This window comes from Cupressus sempervirens, chromosome 8 (genome assembly GCF_028749045.1).
Source record: "Cupressus sempervirens isolate cs-2001-9-10 chromosome 8, ASM2874904v1, whole genome shotgun sequence".
Lineage (NCBI taxonomy): Eukaryota > Viridiplantae > Streptophyta > Pinopsida > Cupressales > Cupressaceae > Cupressus > Cupressus sempervirens.
This window is the reverse complement of record NC_143125.1, coordinates 168,838,022-168,860,513: the sequence shown is the minus strand read 5'-3', so window position 1 is coordinate 168,860,513 and position 22,492 is coordinate 168,838,022. Positions and strand designations below refer to the sequence as shown.

At 35.9% G+C, this 22,492-nt stretch overlaps 1 protein-coding gene across 2 annotated transcripts in view; it reads right to left on the bottom strand.

Moving 5' to 3' along the window:
* TTN1 (ARM repeat superfamily protein) overlaps positions 1-22,492 on the bottom strand; it is a 233,105-nt gene that overhangs the window by 101,286 nt on the left and 109,327 nt on the right. The window lies entirely within an intron of this gene.

The window sequence follows — 22,492 nt, the reverse complement described above, 5'->3', positions numbered from 1 at the left end:
GATGCTCTCGAGTGTTTGCTCCTCGAGTTTTGTGGTTTCGGTACACTCCGATGTGGAGGTTTCATCTTTCCATATTTTTTTATGCATTTTTGTAGTGTTGTCAGCCTGATGCTGCGCGGGCAAGGCATTCTCTCATACAACAGAGCAGATTGTCACAAGAGACATGCATTCATTTGCATGGTAGTACAAAGTATCGTATGAGACTCCACCATCTCGTACAAGATTGGAAAGGCATCTCGCCTAGCTTGTGGGGAATACTCCCATGGGAGCCAATCCTAGCACCCACGAGCATTTAGGCTGTTTTGTCACATGGCAAACAGTGAGTTTTTTCATGCACTTTGAGCAGATGCAATTTGACTTTTCGATACCCTTTTGGGAGTTCTTGTTCCCTAGACCTTGACAGTTTGTTTATTGGACATTTGGGATGCAAATGTGATGATGTCTCTTCATTATGGTGTTTTAGCTTGGTAAATGAACTTTGTTTGGATTACTCACTTAGCAACTTTGGGTTTGGGCTTTAAAATGAAACTCCATTATAATGTTAGACTATATCTTGAGTTGAACCTTGTATGATTAATTCTTGTAGATGGAACTGGCTATGTTTGTAAGTGATGAACACTTGGGGATCTTTGGTTGGCTGGTTAGTTAAGTCTTCCATTGCAATCTCTTTTATGATTGCAGTTGCATGTATCTATGCTTTATCTTAAACAAAACAAATATATGTTTGTCTTTATTTATCCTTGTTTCCAAGGATCTCCGAGCGGAGCATTACATGCAGATCTGCAAATGTAAGTCTGATAATAACTCTTGCTCCCCACAAATGCACTCTTCAAATTCTTAGTATGTCTTCCCAAGAGTGGTGTCTCTTCCATTTGCTTTATTGCTTCTTAGCTAATTTTAATTGTTCTTTATTTCTAATTCAGGTTTATATCAGAGTTCTTCTCCAATTCCACCCTGATTATTCCTAATTTCATTTTCCAGTTTTTCTTGCTCCATTAATATCCCCTTCCAAATGAGCTCTTCTCCTTATATTGTCTTATGTTGAGGGAGCCACAAGTCTTCATTACAAGCCTCTTGACCTTTCATTAAATTTAATTAACTTGCAATTATATTTTATTATTTTTTATTTACTTATATTTCAATGTTATTAACTATTATCTATAATTAAATCCTACTTCAGAAAGGTGACATTACGAATGACGCTAGAAAAACTGCAATTGAGACTTTTGGTTATATTGCACCATTTCATATTGTGTAGCCAAGTAATTATTATTACTTTATTTCAAAAAAAAAAGTTTGGTTTTTGTGTCTCATAAAAATTATTTAGGGATTTGCAGCATTATGGATTTTTAAGTTTATCTTTCATTTTGGAATTATTGTTTTATTTGTTGAGGCCTTCGACAAAATATGATAGATATTCTTTTGTGAAGAGAAGTCTAAAGTGCCCAATGGTGAGAAGATGATGAGCTCCACTAGCTAATGTGTAAGTCAGAATTGACAAGCAAAATGACATGAGGAAGAAGGGTTGCACCATCATAACTAATGGTTGAACAAATGGGAAAATTAGAACATTGCTAAATTTTCTTGTTTCTTCCTTAGGTGATTGTGCTTCACAAGAGGAAAACCCATCCATTTAATGATAGACTCTTAATTTCTAATTGGAATTTGCTGATTTTGTTCTTTAATCAAGTAACACAATATTCTTGAAGTCAATTGATACCTTAAGAAACACAAAAATGTCCTATTCTTTGTATGGCTTTCGATTAAGTCATGGCCAAGGTGGGTAAGGGGAGTGTACGCTAATAGTTATAAATAGTACCTCAAATTATATTCTTACAAGTAGGCTTCTCATAGATAGGCACCATACTTGTTTTGTAGTCCTTGTGTTATAGGTGTTGGTTCCCAAAACCACAAATTAGAAATCCAAGAGCTTTGTCAATTCTCTAATAGGATTACTCCCAATGAACAGGAATAACCTCCTAATTCAATTCCCCTACACTTTAGGCTCGCTAAACCTAGGCGGGTAAACCCTCCTTAAAACCTTGACTTGGTTCAAATCTTTTCTATAGCAACTTTAAACTTCGTGAATTCTTAAGTTGGCAAAATCTTTACACTTGATCAAAATAAAGTTATATGAATGCTTGAAATGCTTGAGCGTTTATATAAGATTTTTTCAATAATTGAGTTGATGCTTGTGTTGCATGGATATTTTGCAACTGCCAATTTGTTCAAATCCAATTGCAAAATAGGTAAACCAGCAACAACATATGAGACAAAATCTCTCCTACCTTACCGGAAAGGCTCCCCCTTCTCAGCTTTCCTTGGATCAACTCAAGGTAAGGAAGAAGTTGAGATATTTTGTAAAGCGTGTTACCAATATTCTTTCCTCCTATCTTTTAGAAAAGAATCCACTTACCCGCGGAGCAAGTAATCAGCAAGATGAAATCTCTAACTACACTTCAATCTAATAGCTGAAAACAGTGATACCAATAAACCAACACCAAATCAAAGGTTGATTGAAAGCATACCAATTTGACTCTAAGTCTTGTTTCAATCTATTTTCTAAGAAAAACCTCTACCATTGGGGCGCAAGAATTCTAACTATTTTTGTGAATTGAGACAGCAATACAAGCTACAGTCAAAGCTTCTAGTCTATGTATCACCTCAATCACTCCTAGTCAAAGCTTTGGCTCTTATTGCTTCATAATTCTCTATGCTCTAATATTAAATAGACAGTAACAACATGAATCAAAGATAATAGACACAAATTATAGTCAAAGCTTCTAAGTTGTACTATCACAATAGCTCTCAATCAAAATTTCAATTCCAATTGTTTCGTTGTACTCATTATTCTTCAAAATAGTGCTATACAATCAAAGTTATGCTTTCACACTTTTATCAAAGCTTTCTTGCATACAATATAAGATGAGATTTAGAATGAGGGGGGGCCCTCCTTATATAGGAAAAGAAAAGAAAGAAAGGAGGAAAAAGTGAGAACGACCAAGCCACCTTGACCTAGTAAAACTTGGAAAGAAGATTTATTGGATTCCATGTACTGAAGGTCTGCATTATCAAATTACATGTAATAGTGATTACATGTAATCTATCTTCAGCAACTACAACAATATGAAGAAAATGTTGGAACTGTTGAATCAATCCTGTAGATTATCAACAAAGGCTTTGTTCTTGGTGATGCAATCGTGGATGTTTGTTGTATCAAGAATCCCTCTATTTTGCACCACTGTTTTCTCTTTGATGAATTGCCAATTCTATATTGAAAACTTGATGTGATCAAGTTGTGAACTCTCCTTTCACAGATTTACACATTCTGGAACTTCTGACACTTTGAGAACCTTTTTAGTGTTGCTCGGATGTAAACCCGGTAAAACCCTCCCATCAACATCCTCTCTCTCTCTCTCTCTCTCTCTCTCTCTCTCTCTCTCTCTCTCTATGTGATCAAAGAGCTTTGGCGCATTTCCACACAAATGTAGGCTCTAGGGGAGCCACTGGGAAATGGAGACCAAATGAATGTTGCTTCTTTGGATTCAAAGCATATCTTCTTCGCAGGATATCTCTACTCTTTGAGAAAATTCTGACATATCTGTAAGCATGTGGAGCAACATGAAGATGAAAACATCTTCCAATGAGATTGGATCCTTGAAAACTTTGGGATTTGAGTTACAATAACGGATTCATGAGGGATGGGTGTTCGAAATACGGATGAGATACTTACTGAACACTTTGGAAGGCTGGAAAATTTTAGGACAACTTGTATTTTGGGCAAAAATGACCAAAATCAAGTTAAGGATAATGAAATATATAGAGACAAAATGGTGTTTTTTTATGGATGGCTAAGAATGCAAGTTAGGATGTACATGGAATGCATAGGATGAGTCTTTATAATCAAAAAAATGTGAATTTTGACCAAAATTGGGTTTACAAGATGCAATTACGTGTAGTAAAAACTCATCATTTACTTAGTGTAAATATGTAATCAGGTTTAGAGAATGTGATTACACATTTGGGAATGTGGAATTTGGATGCATATGGATGAATGATGAACATGGAAGATGAAAGCATGGAGGAGACTTGCACTCTTTTGGTGAAAAATTCCATCATTTTCTTTATGAACAAACCAAAAACAAACAAAACAAACCTCTTGCTTTGACATAAAATGAAGAACAAAAATCTAGGGCTACATTTGAACAAATGGATCATAAAGAGCCAAAGAATGCAACAAACTAGAAAAACAAGCAAGAAATGCAAGCAAAACCGAATTCTGACACTTACTTGGAGAGCAAAGGGAAAAATCTAGAAGAAGAAGTTGGAATGAACTTGTTCTCTCAAAAATCAGGTTTAGCAAGTGTGTTTGCATGTAATGACCAACTGCCTTGGAAAGATTCAAACCTTAGCTTCAAATCATGGTTTGTAGATGCAAATGCATGTGCAAGAGATAAAGCAAATGATCTTGCAAATGTCTTCCAAAGTGCAGCTTGCATTTCTCCAACTGATTTTCATGTTTGAAAAAGTCTCTTCAAGGCAAAATTGGGTTCTCTAAATTGCATTACATGTGGAAGTATTGGCTGCAAAAGCTTCAAAAATTCCCTTTCCTTCCAACATTTTACCCAAAATCAGGGTTAGAATGCCCTATAGCATTGGGTTGCCCCATAATGCCCAAAATCAGGTTCGAAATGCACAAATGCATGTCTTAAATGGGCAAAACAAGCGCATTTAAGCCAAAGTCAGGTTCTCAAAAGGCAAATGCATGTTTTAAAAATGCAATAAACCTAAACATTTTCATTTGAGGGGCAAAATCAAGGTCTTGAGATGCAATTGCATGTCACGTTTTTGGGTGCAAGAGGCAGATCACACTCTCCAAGTGCATTTGCATGTTTTATATATGCAAGGAAAACACATGCATTTGGGCATTTTTGGAGTTGACCACCAAATAGGGATCTCCACACACAAACGCATGTTTTAAATATGCAACATGGATGCATGTAAGTCATATTGCAAGCGAAATTGGGGTCTCCAAACGCATTTGCATGTGCACCAAGCCAAAATCGCACTCTTGAGATGTAAAAGCAAGTTTTAAAAAGTCAATAAACAAGCATTTAGAGCAAAATCGGGGTCTTACAAGGTGATTACATGTCATCTATTTGCCCTTAGGCCAAAATTGCACTCTCGAGATGTCATTGCATGTTTTAAATATGCTTGTATTGTGATTTATAAATCGCACTCTTGGACTACCATTGCATGTAATGCCTAGCATGTGTTTGGGAAAATATACCCTTAAAATGCTTTTACATGCAAGTCTTCGCATGCAAGAGACAAATCGCACTCTTGGAGAACCATTACATGTTTTGAAAAGCATGGAAATAGTCTCTTAGCACAAATCACTCTTAGAGACATTTGCATATTTTCATTTGGCTGGAAAACATCTCCTCAAGGCAAATCGCACTCTCCAAGGGCCATTACATGTTTTAAAATGTTCTTTTGGTTTTAGTTTGCACAACTCAAACATTTCCACCCCAAGAGTAAATCACACTCTCCAAGAGTGAGTAAATCGCACTCTCCAAGGGTGATTGCATGTTTTAGTATTGCCTTTACATGCAAATTGCACTCTTGGAGTGTGATTACCTGTATTAAAACATGCTTTTACAGGTCTTTGCATTTGGACATCCAAGGTAAATTGCATTCTCCAAAGGCACATGTTTTAGTTATTTGCATTTGCTTACAAGAGCTAAATCTCACTCTCTAGATGCATTTGCAAGTAACATGTTAGACGAAAAGACATGTTGTTGAGTTGCATCACTTAAGTGATCTATTTAGCACAAGTGAAATTGATTACCAAGCAAATATCACTTAAGGGCCCAAATATCATATTTACACTATATATTTTACATATAAAGTGCAAATATGTTCAAGAAGTAACATTTCACTTAAATGTTTTAAAATAAACCATTATAGTAGATCTCAACATCAAATTAGACTATAAAGTAATAAAGTGATTTTAGTGAAATATTAAAAAGCAACTCAACATCAAAATATGACTTAAGTGATAAATTTAAGTTATAAAGTATCTTAAGAACATAACATAAAGTGAATTTAAGTTATATTTTTCATAAAGTGCAACTCAACATTAAAATATAATGCTAATGTTTTTAAATATGCAGTTGAGCTTGGAGAGTGCACGTTATGGGCACTTAAATGGTTATATCTTTTAACTGACAACTTCGATTAAGCCCTAAGATAATACCAATTCGAAGGGAATACCAAAAGCAAGAGAGAAAGAAACAAAAAGACTAAAACCAACTACACAAGCACTCAAAATGCAAAAAGGGAAGTTGAAGGCCTCTAAAATCAAGTATAAGGTAACAAAATGAAAAAATGAAAAAGAATTGACGAGAACCATCATTAAAACATTTCATTGAATTGGTGACAATTGTTTGATCAATATTCGCTAATAAATTAATAAATTACTTTAGAGAAATGCAAAACTATAGGTAAATTAAAGGTAACAACTATAGGTAAATTAATAATAAGCTATACATGTGAGTTGAGAAGACCATGCTATTCTAGTTATTATTCTCATTATGAGAATGGAAAAGTTTGGTACTGTTATCTCCATTTTGTAATGGAAAAATGGAGAACAACTTGCAAGAAAGAAATAGAAAAAATAATCATTGACTTCAACTATAAATCCAATGATTGTATTTCAATCATTCCAAGGACCAATGCCTTGTTTATTTGGGCAATAGAAAACCACAATGAAGATTCTTCTGTACAACTTTATAAGACGATATACTTCAAAATATCATCAATTATTGTTATGCTCTACATGCAGAAGATAAATCACCTATGCAATTTGGTGCTAGTTCAAAAGTGTTAAAACTGTAACTTGGATCCTCATACTATTATGAATGTGCAGATCGCACAAATCCTCTTCTTATAAAATACCATTTTATTGGTAATTAATAACTTGCACCTTTCTTAGGCATAATCGGGGATCCTTGGTAAATGACTGTTTCTTAGCTTTAACATTAACTAGACTAGTTATGTTAGTTAACATTAACTTCTTCTTGCTAGACGCCGATAATGAGAAGGTGTCTTGGGCCGACCTAGATAGGGTCATGTCCCTTTAAAGGACATGCCCATTGGTTATGGTATATAAGGGGGGTGAAGTTGTAGTTAAAGGACACACAATTGAACACCAAATCTACTCCTATAAACAACTCTGCCTCAAATCGATACTTGTTGCAATAAATATATTTCAGAAAAGACAATCAATATTGTTATCCAATTTCAAGATTAGAGTTGAAGGAAGATCATAATAGAAAGCTTAGTAAAGGTATTACCACAAATCTGATCATTAGACTTCAAAGAAACTTTACATGGTATCAGATCTCTAGTAGTTGAACCTAGGCTCTGCAAATTAAATAATCATACTTGATATATATCTAGCATCATTATCCTATCTTCAATGGCATACACAATCAGACCCGGGGACAGGTTTGATGGGAAAGAACACTTTGATGCTTGGAAATTCAGAATCATGATGATTCCTGAAGAAAATGATGTAAAACAATTTGTTGATTCAGCATTCAGACAACCTACAATTGAACCTCATAAAACTATCTAGAGTAAAGGAAACAGGAAAGCCATATAGATGATATTAGATGGAGTGAAAAAATATATAGTACCCATGCTAACAAAACATCAAACAGCATTTGATATGATGAAGGCATTACTAAATGCATATGAGGTTAACAATGCAACTAGAGTTCTCATGCTAAAAAGGCAACTAAATCATATACAAATAAAGAAGGCAAAATCGATGAATTCTTACTTCCTAAGGGTTGCCAGTCTAAGAGATGAAGTTGCTAGTATAGGAGCCATCATTAATGACACGGAGCTAAAACTGATGGCTATAGATGGATTGTCAGATTCATGGGAAACATTCGCATAAGGATTAAGTGCGAGAGATAATCTTCCTGACTTCAATAGACTAAAGGGAGATTGTCTTCAAGAAGAATCTAGAAAACTTAAGAAAGGGGGAAAATTGAAAACTAAAGATGAAGAATTTCATGTTCTTAATACAAATTCCTATAAAAAGCAAGAAGAAGCACTTCAAGAAGAAAAAAGGTAATCAAAAGAACAACAAACCTAAGAAAGATCTATCCAAAATAAAATGTTTCTGATGTGAAAAGTTTGGACACTATAGATATAATTGCCCTGAGAATTCTAAACAGCAAGTGAACTATACAAAAATTACAAGGGAAGAAGATAACTATGATCCTAAGAATCGTGTATTATATTCGGCCCTATCAAATGAAGTTTCAAGTGAGGCATGGGTGATTAATAGTGGATCATCTCGACATATTATAGGGTACAAACAAGCACTACACTCTATATCAGAAAAGGTTAATGGCGAAGTCACCACCAGTGATAATTCAGCAGCACATTTCGTCAAAGGAATTGGAAATTGCACCTTGAAACTAAAGTTGGGTAATTCTCTTCTTCTCAAAGGAGTACTCTATATACCAAGAATAAAAAAGAATCTAATCTCAGTTACAACACTTGAAGATGATAGACACAATTTTGCATTCATGGACAATAAAGTAACAACCTGGGCTAAGAACTTCGCATTTAAGAAAGCAAAATTAATTGGTCAAAGAAAAGGTTACTTGAATGAATTAAATTCAAAACCTAGTCGACCTATTCAAGCCTTAATTCATGAAGTTGTTGATAAACGAAATATGGCACAGAAGGTTAGGACATCTAAATTTCAAAACCTTATCAACTATGGAGAAGATAGTTATTGGTTTACCTAAATTGAATAAAGATCACTCAAGCATATGCAAAAGATGCACTCTGGATAAGAACACCAAAAGTCCATTTCATGATAGCACTCGAGAAACTAACAATGTTTTGGAATTAATCCACTCAGATTTATTAGTACCTATGTTTGTTCCTTCTCTTGAAGGATTTTGGTACTGTATAATTTTTATAGATGACTTCTCTTATCTTATCTTATCTCTAGAAAAACTTATCTTATTCTGGTATTTTATAATTTTTATCTTATCTTATCTCTAGAAAAACTTGGATTTACTTCTTAAAATGCAAAGAATCAAAAGAAATCCTGAAGAGATTTAAAGAATTTAAAACCTTAATTGAAAACTTATCAAGACAAAATTAGAATTCTATCATGTCCCCTTTTTAGTGACATGTCATTTTCAGTGAATTTGCCTATCATGGACTCTCATAGGCAGATGATTTTGGTGAGAGTCATTCTGATGATTATTTGGGAATTGGATGGTCTATTTTGCTCTTGGAGAGATGGGGTTTATCATATTTTTATTTTGTGTTATGTGGGACCAAAATATTATAATTTTGTGTTGAGTTGCATTTTTTATTTTATAAAGTTAATTTTTATATAAAAGTGCATTATAAAGGAATTTCATAAGAATATTTTATGGATACTTCTAGAAGATCTTAATAGCTTCTTAGAAAAGTGAATAAATAGGGTGCTTGGCCTCTCATTTGGACATCCTATGACTTGAGTTTACACTACTTTTCTCTTTGAGCATTTGTGACGCCATCTTGGTCTGCAGATTGTCATTTGATCATGAGGAACGAAGTCTCCTAAGGATTTGCATAACTGAGGAGGTGAAATATCCTTTAAAGGGTTGCACTTTGGAAGTGGTATTCAACTACTTCAAGTTGGGCTTATTTGGACATTTCCAACAAGGTTCGATTTTCAGCCTGGACATACATTTTTGCTCATATCTCACTATTGGCTGGGAGTTTGATTTTTATTTTCTAGGAGAATTTTCCTTGGAGCCTAGCGATTATTTTCATAGCATTTTCGGCACCTTTCAGCCTAGCATTTATTTTTGCCAGGTGTCGTACCAGTTCGTACATGTACGGCTGTACCTACAAGCCATACGGCCAGCAAGTTTGAGGGCAGGTTGGAGTTGAATTTTCATCATTTTGTCTCCGGCATTTAGTCTCCAACATTTGCTCAATCCAGGTTCTTTCATTTCAGTTTGTAGTTGCAAGAAATTCTCAGTTGCATTCAGTCAGTCAAGGTTTGTTTGTAATGTGCCATGTTGTAATGCTTTGAGTTGAAAATCACATATAATATGTAAAAGCATTTGGTTATCATTGAATGAATAAATTGGCGCTATATTACGTCAATTATTTGAGTAGACTTGTTGCACAACAATTTTCTTTATTCAGCATTTTCCTTTCAACAATGTATTTGTAGTTTGCATGCCAAGTGTTTGACGAAATTTCACAGTTCAGTATTAGTGGCCTATTGGCAAGGGCCATTACAGTGGTATCAGAGCGATGTTCTTGCCATCCTGTTGGGTAAAGAATCTTTATGCATTCTTCAACTTTGGGGTATCACAAGTATTATACATGCAAGAGAGGAGCACCTAAAGGTGAGCAGGAATTCAGAGATATACTTATTATGGGTGAAAGACAGTCACTGAGTCCGCCTAGAGTCCCCAGGACTGATGAGGATGAGGCTAGAAACTTCTTCCAGGCTATGGCTACTAGACAACAGGAGATAGTTCATTCTATACGTGCATTGACCACTATGATGGAAAGAGTTGCTCAGCCGAGCAATCAGGAACAAGGTAGGGGGACACCAAAGCAGGATAAAGTGTAGCAAGTTCACAGGGTGCTCCTAGGCACAAGTCATGGAATGCAAACAGGCCTACATGTCCTACATTCCTTAGAGAGGCGACCCAGGACGCAATAGAGGACGATATGCCAGAGGACTTTCAAGATGATCTTCGAGCTGCAGATGCAAAATGGCAGGCACTACCTCCACATGTTCGTGAGTTGCTGAATTTTGATCGCTACCTGAGTTAAAGAAGAGAGCACATGAGGAGTAGCAGGCAGAACTGGAGGCCTAAAGGAGGTCAGGATAGTGAGTGGACAATGGAGTTCACCTTACCATCTTTCAACGGCAATGGACAGATGACAGCACAAGCTTGGATCCATAAGTAAGATATATTCCTAGAATTGAGGCCTATGTCAGAGACGGATGCTATCAGGTATGCCACTTTGCATTTAGAGGGTGCAGCACATGATTGGTGGTCACATGGTATGGTCACATTGCAGCATAATCAGGTAACATCCTATCAAGATTTTATGGATAGATTAGTAGAGCGCTTTGATAAGAAAGACTCGGAGATCTTCCGTGATCTTGCACAGCTGTGACAGACAAACAGTTTGGAGGTCTACATTGGTGAGTTTCAGAGATTATCAGTGATGGTGCAGGACGTCTCTGAGAGGAGATTGGTTATACTGTTCACAGAGGGGTTGTCTGAACCTCTAAAGGGGTGGATCAAGGCATTCGATCCCCCTTCATTGCAGGAGGCTATGAGGAAGGCACGGAGCATTGAGCTCACATCACCCTCCAGCAGGTTCACCTCCAGGAGCACTTCTTCATTCAAGGACAATAAGAGGTTTGATAAAAACAAGGGCAACAAAGGTGACACCAAGGGTAAGTCTACTACACCTTTGGATATGGAGACACTGAATGACTTGCACAGGAAGAAGCTATGTTTTTATTGCAAGGGTCCCTACAAAAGAGATCATGATTGTCCTATGAGGCCTAAGGGGAAGGCCAACAGGGTTATGTGGGCTTACTACGAGGGTTTAGATTCTAATAATTCTGGACATGAGGTTGATCATAGTGACGCAGAGCCCGAGTCAGGAGCAGAAGCTCTAGAGACTAAGGAGGAGCCCGAGTTGCACTTTCAAGAGGCACGCTTGTCTAGCACTCAACAGGAAGGATCTTTTAGACTGCGTGGTGTTCTAGCAGGGCAAAGAGTTATTACTTTGGTTGATATAGGTGCTATGCACAATTTCATTGATGCATGTTTTGTTGAACGTCATGGAATTATGACTGAGGAGTTTGAGGGACTACGAGTACAGGTTGCAGATGGTTACACTCTTAAGTGTAACAGGAAGGTTAGAAATTTGCCCTTACGCCTGAAAAACTATGAGTTCAAGGCGGACTACCATGTTGTCAAAATGGGTGCTCTGGATATTGTTCTTGGGATGGAGTGGTTGCGCTCATTGGAAGAGGTCACCTTTAGATTGAAGGACATGGAGATTAAGTTTGAAGTGGATGAGAAACAACACATTTTGAGAGCCATCAGGAATGGAGACATCGGGACTATTTTCTTCAGACGGCTGGAGAGGATAGCCAGACATGATGACATTGAGTGGGCAGCGGTATGTACTCTCATGCCTACACAGGAGGGACAGCATATGACAGAGTATCACCCATACATACAAAGGTTGAGAGTGAAGTATGACAGAGTCTTCAGTGACACCCCACCTGACAGACCTCCAGACAAAGGTATTGAGCACATCATTGAGTTGGAGGGTGCTAAACCCGTGATGATTACACCATACAGGCATCCTAAGAGGTTCACGGATGAGATCGAGAAAACCATCAAGGATCTTCTTGCGATGGGTCACATCAAGCCTAGCAAGTCTCCTTTTGCTTCTTCGGTTGTGTTGGTGAAGAAAAAAGATGGAACATTAAGGATGTGCATTGATTATAGGGTGCTCAACAAAAGGACAATCAAGAACAGGACCCCATTCCACAGATTGCTGAGTTGATTGATGAGCTTCACGATGCATGTTACTTCACGAAGATTGATTTGAGATCCGGCTACCATCAAATCAAAGTTAGAGAGCAGGATATTGAGAAGACTGCCTTCAGATGTCATTGTGGTCATTTTGAGTTTGTGGTCATGCCATTTGGGCTGACCAATGCGCCAGCTACTTTTCAATCCACCATGAATAGGGTCTTCCATCACCAGTTGAGAAAGTATGTGTTAGTCTTCTTTGATGATATTCTGATCTACAATCGGACTTGGCAGGAGCACATAGAGCACTTGGAGACAGTTTTGGGGATCTTGCAAATGGAGTCCTTGTACGCCAAGGAGTCCAAATGTGATTTGGGCATGACAGAGCTATTGTTTTTGGGTCACATCATTTGTGCAAAGGGAGTAAGGATGGATGTTGATAAGATCTGTGCTATTTTGGATTGGCCTACTCCAGAGAACCTGACATAGTTGAGAGGGTTTCTTGGGTTGTGTGGTTTCTACTGTAGATTTGTCAGTGGGTATTCACGCCATGCAGCTCCTATGGTAGATTTGCTAAAGAAGAGAGCCTTCATTTGGACACTTGAGGCACAAGCTTGTTTTGAGAGATTCAAGGAGATCATGACTACATGCCCTGTGTTAGCATTACCCGACTTTTCGAAGCCATTTGAGCTTCAGTGTGATGCATCTAGAGAGGGTATTGGTGTTGTTCTGATGCAGGACAAGCACCCCATTGCATTTGAGAGCAGGAAGCTCCGTGGGCCAGAGAGATCATTTAGTATATATGCCAAGGAGATGTTGGCTATTATGCATGCGTTGGCTAAATTCAGGCAATATCTGATGGGTGGTAAGTTTTGCATTAAAACTGACCATAATAGTTTGAGACATTTCCTTGGACAGAGAGATCTCAATGACAAGCAGCAAAAGTGGGTTAGTAAACTGCAGGCTTATGATTTTGACATCTCCTATGTGAAAGGGACTCAGAATGTGGCAACTATTCAAAGAAAGCCTCCCGGGGAGCAGATGCATTGTCATGTAGACCACATCTCAGTGCTATGATTCAGATATCAAAGGATTGGAGGCACTTGATCATTGCTAAGTATGCTAGAGATTCATGCGCATCCGAGATTGTTGATGGGACAATTGTCGATACCAGGTATACACTTGTGGATGGTCTGATTATCTACAAGAATAGGATATTCTTAGTCCCAGGATTGAAGGAGAAGCGTATTGTTATGAGAGCACTTCATGATTCACCTATAGCTGAACATCCTAGATACTTCAAAATGTACAAGCAGGTAAGGGGCTCAAGGCAGATGTGTTGCAGTATGTTAGAGAGTATCTTGTTTGTCAACAGAACAAACAAAAGCACACCTTTCCAGTAGGGCTCCTACACCCACTTCCCATTCCTGACAGGAAGTGGGAGTGTATATCCATGGATTTCATTACGGGCTTGCTTAAGGCCCAAGGGCGAGATTGCATCTATGTGGTGGTAGACAGGTTGACAAAGTATGCACACTTCTTTCCCATCACTACTACTTACACGGCAGTACAGGTGGCTGAAGTCTTTTTCAAGGAGATTTTCAGACTACATGGGATACCCCGGAGCATAGTGCGTGACAAGGATAGCAGGTTCTTGAGTCATTTTTGGTAGGAGGTGTTCCATTTATGTGGCACTAAGCTCACACCTAGCACCAGTTACCACCCGCAGACTGATGGGCAGACAGAGATAGTAAATAAGTGGGTGGAGGGATTTTGAGGAACTACATGGTTGGCCAGCAAAAAGCATGGGTTTGATGGATTTATTTATGTGAGTATTGTTATAATACTACCTATCACATATCTATTCAGATGACTCCTTTTAGAGCACTATTTGGCTATAATGCACCGAGCTTTGTTGATTTGCTTATGAGTGATGTTAGAGTTCCTTGTGTTGGGGATTTGCTTCAGGAGAGCAAGGACATTGTTGATGCTCTTAGAGATAATATTGCCAGAGCACAGAATCAGCATAAGCAGTATGCAGACCAGAAAAGGGCAGAGAGGAGTTTTGAGGTTGGTGACATGGTTTACCTCATGCTGCAGCCTTACCGACATTCTACTCTCAAGGAAAAGAAGTTAAAAGAGAAGCTTAAGCCTAGATACTATGGCCCTTTCAGGATTTACTTCTTAAAATGCAAACAATCAAAAGAAATCCTGAAGAGATTTAAAAAATTTAAAACCTTAATTGAAAACTTATCAGAACAAAATTAGAATTCTATTATGTCCCTTTTTTAGTGACATGTCATTTTCAATGAATTTGCCTATCATGGACTCTCGTAGGCAGATCATTTTGGTGAGAGTCATTATAATGATTATTTGGGAATTGGATGGTCTATTTTGCTCTTGGAGAGATGGGGTTTATCATATTTTTATTTTATGTGTTATGCGGAGCCAAAATATTATAATTTTGAGTTGAGTTGCACTTTTTATTTTATAAAGTTACTTTTTATACAAAAGTGCATTACAAAGGAATTTCATAAGAATATTTTATGGATACTTCTAGAAGATCTTAGTAGCTTCTTAGAAAGGTGAATAAATAGGGTGCTTGGCCTCTCATTTGGACATCCTATGACTTGAGTTTACACTACTTTTCTCTTTGAGCATGTGTGGCGCCATCTTGGTCTTTAGATTGTCATTTGATCATTAGGAACGGAGTCTCCTAAGGATTTGCATAACTGAGGAGGTGAAATATCCTTTGAAGGGTTGCACTTTGGAAGTGGTATCAACTACTTCAAGTTGGGCTTATTTGGACATTTCCAATAGGGTTCGATTTTCAGCCTGGACATACATTTTTGCTCATATCTCACTGTTGGTTGGGATTTTTATTTTTATTTCCTGAGAGAATTTTCCTTGAAGCCTGGTGATTATTTCCATAGAATTTTCGGCACCTTTCAGCCCAGCATTTATTTTTGCCAAGCGTCGTACATGTACAGTTATACTTGCAAGCCGTACAACCAGCAAGTTTGAGGGCAGGTTGGAGTTGAATTTTCATCATTTCGTCTTCGGCATTTGGTTTCCAACATTTGCTCAATCCAAGTTCTTTCATTTCAGTTTGTAGTTGCAAGAAATTCTCAGTTGCATTCAGCCAATCAAAGTTTGTTTGTAATGTGCCATGTTGTAATACTTTGAGTTGAAAATCACATATCATATGTAAAAGCATTTGGTTATCATTGAATGAATGAATTGACGCTATTTGACATCAGTTATTTGAGTAGATTTGTTGCACAACAATTTCCTTTATTCAGCATTTTATTTTCAGCAGTGTATTTAGTTTGCATGCCAAGTGTTTGACAAAATTTCACAGTTCAGTATTAGTGGTTATTAGTGGCCTATTGGCAAGGGCCATTACAAATCCTTAGGACTGATAATGGTGGGGAATATATCTCAAATTTGTTTAAAGAGTTTTGTAAAGAAACAGAAATTAAGAGGGAGTATATCGTTCCTTATAACCCACAACAAAACAGGGTAGCAGAAAGGAAGAATAGAACCATTATAAAAGCTGCAAGAGCTATGATATTTGATCAAAATCTAGAGTATTATCTTTGGGCAGAAGCCTTTTGTACTGCAGTCTATATTCAAAATATAAGTCCTCACTCCTACCTTAGAGATAAAACTCCTAAAGAAGTCTTTAGTAAGGTTAAACCCAATATAAGTCATCTTAGGATTTCTAGGTGCCCAGAATATATACATGTTCCAAAAGAAAAGAGAACTAAGTTAGAACCCTTCCAGGAGGAAAGGTATTTTTGAAGGGTATAGTGAAACATCTAAAGCATATAGGATTTTCATAGCTGGTCAGAAAAATATTGAACTTAGTACGGATGTAATTTTTGAAGAAAATTTAGCATTCAAAAAAAACCCCAAGTTCTGAAGAACCCTCTCCCTTACCTAGTTCTCAGGGAAATATTGAATCTTAGTCTCGCAAGGAGAACATTGAATTAATTGAAGATGAAATTCAAGATCTCAATCTTGAAAAAACTCAAAATTCTAAGAAAAGACCACTTTGGGCCATTAAGACAATAGAGGAAACACAAGAGTTCATTACACCATCCGGAACAGTCAGAGAAAGCAAAAGACCCAAAAGATATTCTAGTCATGCAGCAAACATGAATGATTTGTCTAAATCAAAACCAACCAATGTTTCAGATGCTACTAAACATATAGCTTGGAAGGGTGCTATGACGGAAAAATACCAATCCATTATGAAGAATGATGTTTGGGAAATTGTTCCAAGACCTGAAAGAAAAATTTTTGTTTCTTCCAAGTGGATATTTAAAATAAAGCATGCTACTGATGGTAGCATTGAAAAATATAAAGCCAAATTTGTAGACAGGGGGTTCTCTCAAAAAAAAGGGATTGATTATGAAGAAACCTTTGCTCCTGTTGCCAGATACACTTTTGTAAGAGTAGTCCTAGCTATTGCAGCATCAAAGAGATGGAAAGTACATCAGATGGATGTAAAAACAGCATTTCTGAACAGGAACATTACAAAAGAGGTATATTTGGAGCATCCTGAAGGATTTGAAACTCATGATCCTAAAGTTTTTATTTGTAGGCTCACGAAAGCTCTCTATGGACTTAAACAGGCTCCAAGGGCTTGGTATGAAAAAATTGATAAATATCTCACCAGCTTAGGATTCTCCAAAAATGAAGCTGATCCGAATCTATATTATAAAAGGGATAAAGATGATATGGTAATTTTGATATTGTATGTTGATGATTTACTAATAACAGGTGATAGTCATCTCATAGATCAATGCAAGAAAAATCTAATCAGAGAATTCGAGATGAAAGATTTGGGACTCCTTCATTACTTCCTAGGACTAGAAGTACAGCAGAATTCTGACAGCATTATACATAATCAAGGGAAATATACATTAGATATCTTGAACAAATTTGGAATGTGGAACTACAAGCCTATGTCTTCTCCCATGGAGACTAATCTACATAAACTTAAAGAAGCAGTAGGAGAATCACTTTCCATAGATTCTACTCTCTTCAAAGAGATGATTAGGTCCCTTGCGTGCTTGGTAAATACAAGACCTCATATTTGCTATGTTGTTAATGCCTTAAGTCAATTTATGTGTGAGCCAAAGGAGATTCACCTAGTTGCAGTCAAACACATTATGAGATACTTACTAGGCACTCTTAACCTTGGGCTCAAATATGAAAAAGTTGACTTAGATTTACATGGATTCACAGACTCGGATTGGGGTGGAAGTATTAAGGATAGAAAAAGTACTTTAGGATGTTTCAATTTAGGATCAGAAATGATATCATGCATATGCAAATAGTAGTCTTCAGTAGCACAAAGTTCCACAGAAGCCGAATACATTGCAGCAACGATGACCTCTCGGAAAGCAGTTTGGCTTAGAAAGTTACTTGTGGGATTATTTGGTCAAGCCATGAATCCTATGATTATTCATTGTGATAATCAAAGTTCCATCAAGCTTTCTCTGAACCCAGTTTTCCATGACAGGTCCAAGCATATCGAAATTCCTTACCATTATGTAAGAGATATGGTAGACAGGAATATTGTAAAATTAGAATACATTTGCACTACAGATTAGACAGTAGATATTCTCACCAAACCTCTTTCTCGAGTGAAGATAAATCACTCCAGGAAAAGACTTGGTATGGTTGAATAGTAATTTATTTGTATTCTTTAAATTATTATTTAAAAAATTTTATTGTCAGGCTATTCATTGTTATGGGCTCAACCATTTGTATTCATTATTTTAGAGGTGACAATCTCTGAGATAATGAAAACTTGTATGAACGACATTATGAGGGATGACGATCTCTTATATAGTGTGCTAAACAGTAGAGTTCTACTGTAAGATCTAGATGAGTTCAAGATCACATTGTGATGTAGATATTGCTATGTCTATGTCACAATTTGGATAAAGGAAGAATTTTATTATTCTTCGCTTCATTGAGCATCCTAAGTCTTTTCAACAAATCATGACTTTGCAAATCCTAGGCACCATGCTTTGGTGAGCGTCCATGCCTTGAGACAAAACTCCCATATCCATGCTCGACATATGCCAATTCTTATAGAAAACCCACCGTATTGGGGCAAGAAGGAAAAACGTTAGCAACGACACCGAATAGCGCTTTACTTATGCAGATAGGAGCATCTTTTAAATTACCAAAGCCTCTTCAACAAATCGATTCAATGCATGTCCAAACAATGATCACTAGCAAGTACCATGGCTGAGGAGAATATAGCACAAATAGGCCCCTTGGATGGTGGTGTCATCAAAACAAGCAAATATTGTAATGCCCCGCCAAGGGATCCAAAGAATTAACCTAGAATTTCACTAAATTTGGTAGCAATTTTTTTTTTTTTAAAACATGAAAGTAAATACCAAAATAGATTTAATTAATAAATTAATTATTTGGAGAAAATTAATATAATATCATGATCTTTGATATTTTGACTATAATTAATTAAATGAGAATTAATTGAGAAAAAGAATTAAATAAAAGAAATTAGAAATTAAAATTATTAATAATTATAAAATAATAATAATGTAATAAATAAATAATAATAATAAAAGTTATAAAAATTAAAATGAAAGTTATAAAAAATTAAAAATTAAAGTTATAAGCTTGCCTAGGAGTTAACGCACCTTTTTATTTCTCATATGTCAACAACATGGAGGTTAACGCACAAATTAAGCACATGGTGTCTACCACCTTATGACTCATCTAGAAAGTTGGAATAGACTCATGCTTAGTTGTCAACACCTTCTAGTTGTTTCTAGAAATATTCTAGGTGCTTCCAGAGAGTTTTTTATATTCAGGCACTCCTAGAGGCTTAGGGAGAGCGTTTGGAGAGCTTTTTTGGAGCGTGTTGGAGGACTCTGGAACGTTGGAGAAGGGAGGAGCTTGCTCTACGGTTTACTGAAGAGAAGCGAATTAGCATCAGAATCCGGGTGGACACTTGTGATTTTGCTTATGTTATTTCCGCATCTTGCACTTCCTGTCTTCTTCATGTCTTCCATATGCTTTCTGAGGGTTTTTTCCTATTTTGGTTGTATGCATTCTTAATATGGGTAGTAAAATTTTATTTGGGAAAATCTTATATGCGTAGATCTGAAGAGATTACGGGGCTAGGGTTTAAATTATAGCCAAATCCATTAGAAAATTTATTGGGTAAATTTGGAGAACAAATATTTTATGAAATTTCTTAAAATTGAAAGCCTTTAAAATTGTGTAGATATAGACATGTTTCAGATCTGCATATATATATGTGTGTGTGTGTGTGTGTGTGTGTGTGTGTGTGTGTGTGTGTATATATATATATGTGTGTATATGTGTATATATATATATGTATATATATATATATATATATGTTATGCTTAATAAATCTTTGCATATATTTATATATATATATATATACATATATACATTTTGATATAAATATACATATATATATATATACATACATATATATATTATAATAATCCGCATGTTAAAATCGCTGCGAAAATTTACCCTTTTTAAAAATTCGAATCGCAGTGATTACAAACGTTATTATAAAATTTATTTTATACTGTGACGACAGAGGGTACACAGTACCCGCTATTGCCGCAGGCCCTACGACCGCAAGGTATCGCGTGCCGACAGCGATGTTAATATATATGTGTATGCATTTCGGTGGTTACGAAATCGGATTTCTCCATTTCGATTTTCTTAAAACGTTTTTAATATTTATCATTGCATATTAATAATTAAATATATATATTATATATGTATGTATATATATATTTATATATAAATATATATATATATATATATATATATATGTATATATATATTTATATATAAATATATATATATATATATATGTATATATATGTAAGTATGTGTGTATGTTGTTAGTAAATTTAAATTATTAGAATTGATAAATGATTTGTATTAAAGGTTCATCTTTTATAATAGTGAATTACTTGGTAATATTACAGTTTAACTATATAGATTTAATTAATTGAATTGAATTATGAAAAGAAATGTTTATGGAATTTAATTGGAATTTTGATGAACGTTTTCAATATAACATTATTTTAATAATTGGAAGATCGATTTTTAGAATTATAAAGGGAAACCTTTATTTACCAAACATATACATGGGTTAGAAAAAACGTGCAAAACATTCTTCCATTCAATATCTAAGATTGGAAACAAAAACTGATACCTCTACTCTTAATTCAACTATGTGATTTTAATAAACCAAAACATGTGCTTGCATTGTGTTTTCTCTATGCTATTTGTTTTGGGTTTTGGGTTGACTAATGTTGACCAGTTATAGGACGTATACCAGAGGCTCAAGGGTTATGATTGTGATGTCATGATGATGTCTTATTTTCGATCTTTATAAACCCAACCATGGTTATGTGATGGAATGCTCAATGTAATGTATGAACATTGGACTTATCATTATGATTTCATGTGGTTGTGGTATTAGATGGATTCAATAATGTTAGTTGATTTAGATGTAATTCAACGTAAAAGGATCCATGAAGAATGTAACCTATTATGTATGTTATGTTTACTTTTAAATGGTTATTGTTATTGCTTCCGTTATTGTGTATAAGTTATAAGTGGTATTTACTTTCATGTTTTAAAAAGAAAAAATTGCTACCAAACTTAGTGAAATTCTAGGTTAATTCTTTGGATCCCTTGGCGGGGCATTACAAATATCATGTTTGCATCATCACCCAAAACCTATTTTATACACCAATGCAGAATTTTTCATGATGTTGGAACAAGTGATGCAAGCTCCACCATCTTATTGGCAATGTGAGCTGCAATGTAAGTTATGTTTTTAACCTTTAACCCTTAGATCTAGAGTCTTTTTCTTGGCAATGCAAGCTGCAACATGAGCTACTATATTTTAAGAGGAAGCAAAATAAGGCAGGCATTGGTACAGGTTGTGAGGGGGCATGGTTGGGAAGATATTTTCTGATCTGCAACTTGACCAAACAGCACAAAGCTTGGTTTTTGAGGTAATCAAGGTGTACCCAAGTTAATGAAGAATCCAACTGCTCATGTCAAAACGAAGCATATAGAAGTTCATCACTATTAGTTATGCTAATTTGTCGATGATGGATACATTTTTCTTTATTACCTTCTTGCGTAGGAGATTACTGGTGTACTGGCTAAACCCTTTTGCAGAGACGAATTTGCCAAGTTTAAAGATAAACTCTGAATTCTATCAGTTCAGTCATTAAGGGGGGCTATTAAATAAATCAGTCCATCTTAGGCTATACAGTACAACAAAGAACTGTTTGTCTGGGCTTAAATTATATGGTTTGTTTAAACATAGTCCCTATTGTTATTTGTTATTCTGAAGCAAGGGTCGCATGGCTTTTGTATTTCCATGCTTTCCCCAGCTTATTAAAAGTGCTATCATGTAACATTAACATCTTGTGCATTACTTCATAGAGTTTCGCAACAAGATATACAAGGAAGAATTAGCAGACTATCAATTGTGACCTGAAATAGTTACGTAACATACAATCACGCATTATTGAGGTTGACCGTGACCATTTGTGATGATACAGAATCATGTGTTGTTAAAGTAAACTACAAACCCCCTTAATGGCAATCATGTGCTTTTTAAGTAGAATATGACCTTTCTCTCTGAATTCAAGGGTATGTCTTTGTTCTTTAATGAAAGTCACAGTAGATCTCCAATATTATGAATTCGTATGACTTCAATGGACCCATATCTCCAATGTTTAAGCATCAACCAATCACTTATTAATTATGTCTACCTTATCTAATCAAGTAATACACAACCCTGTTTT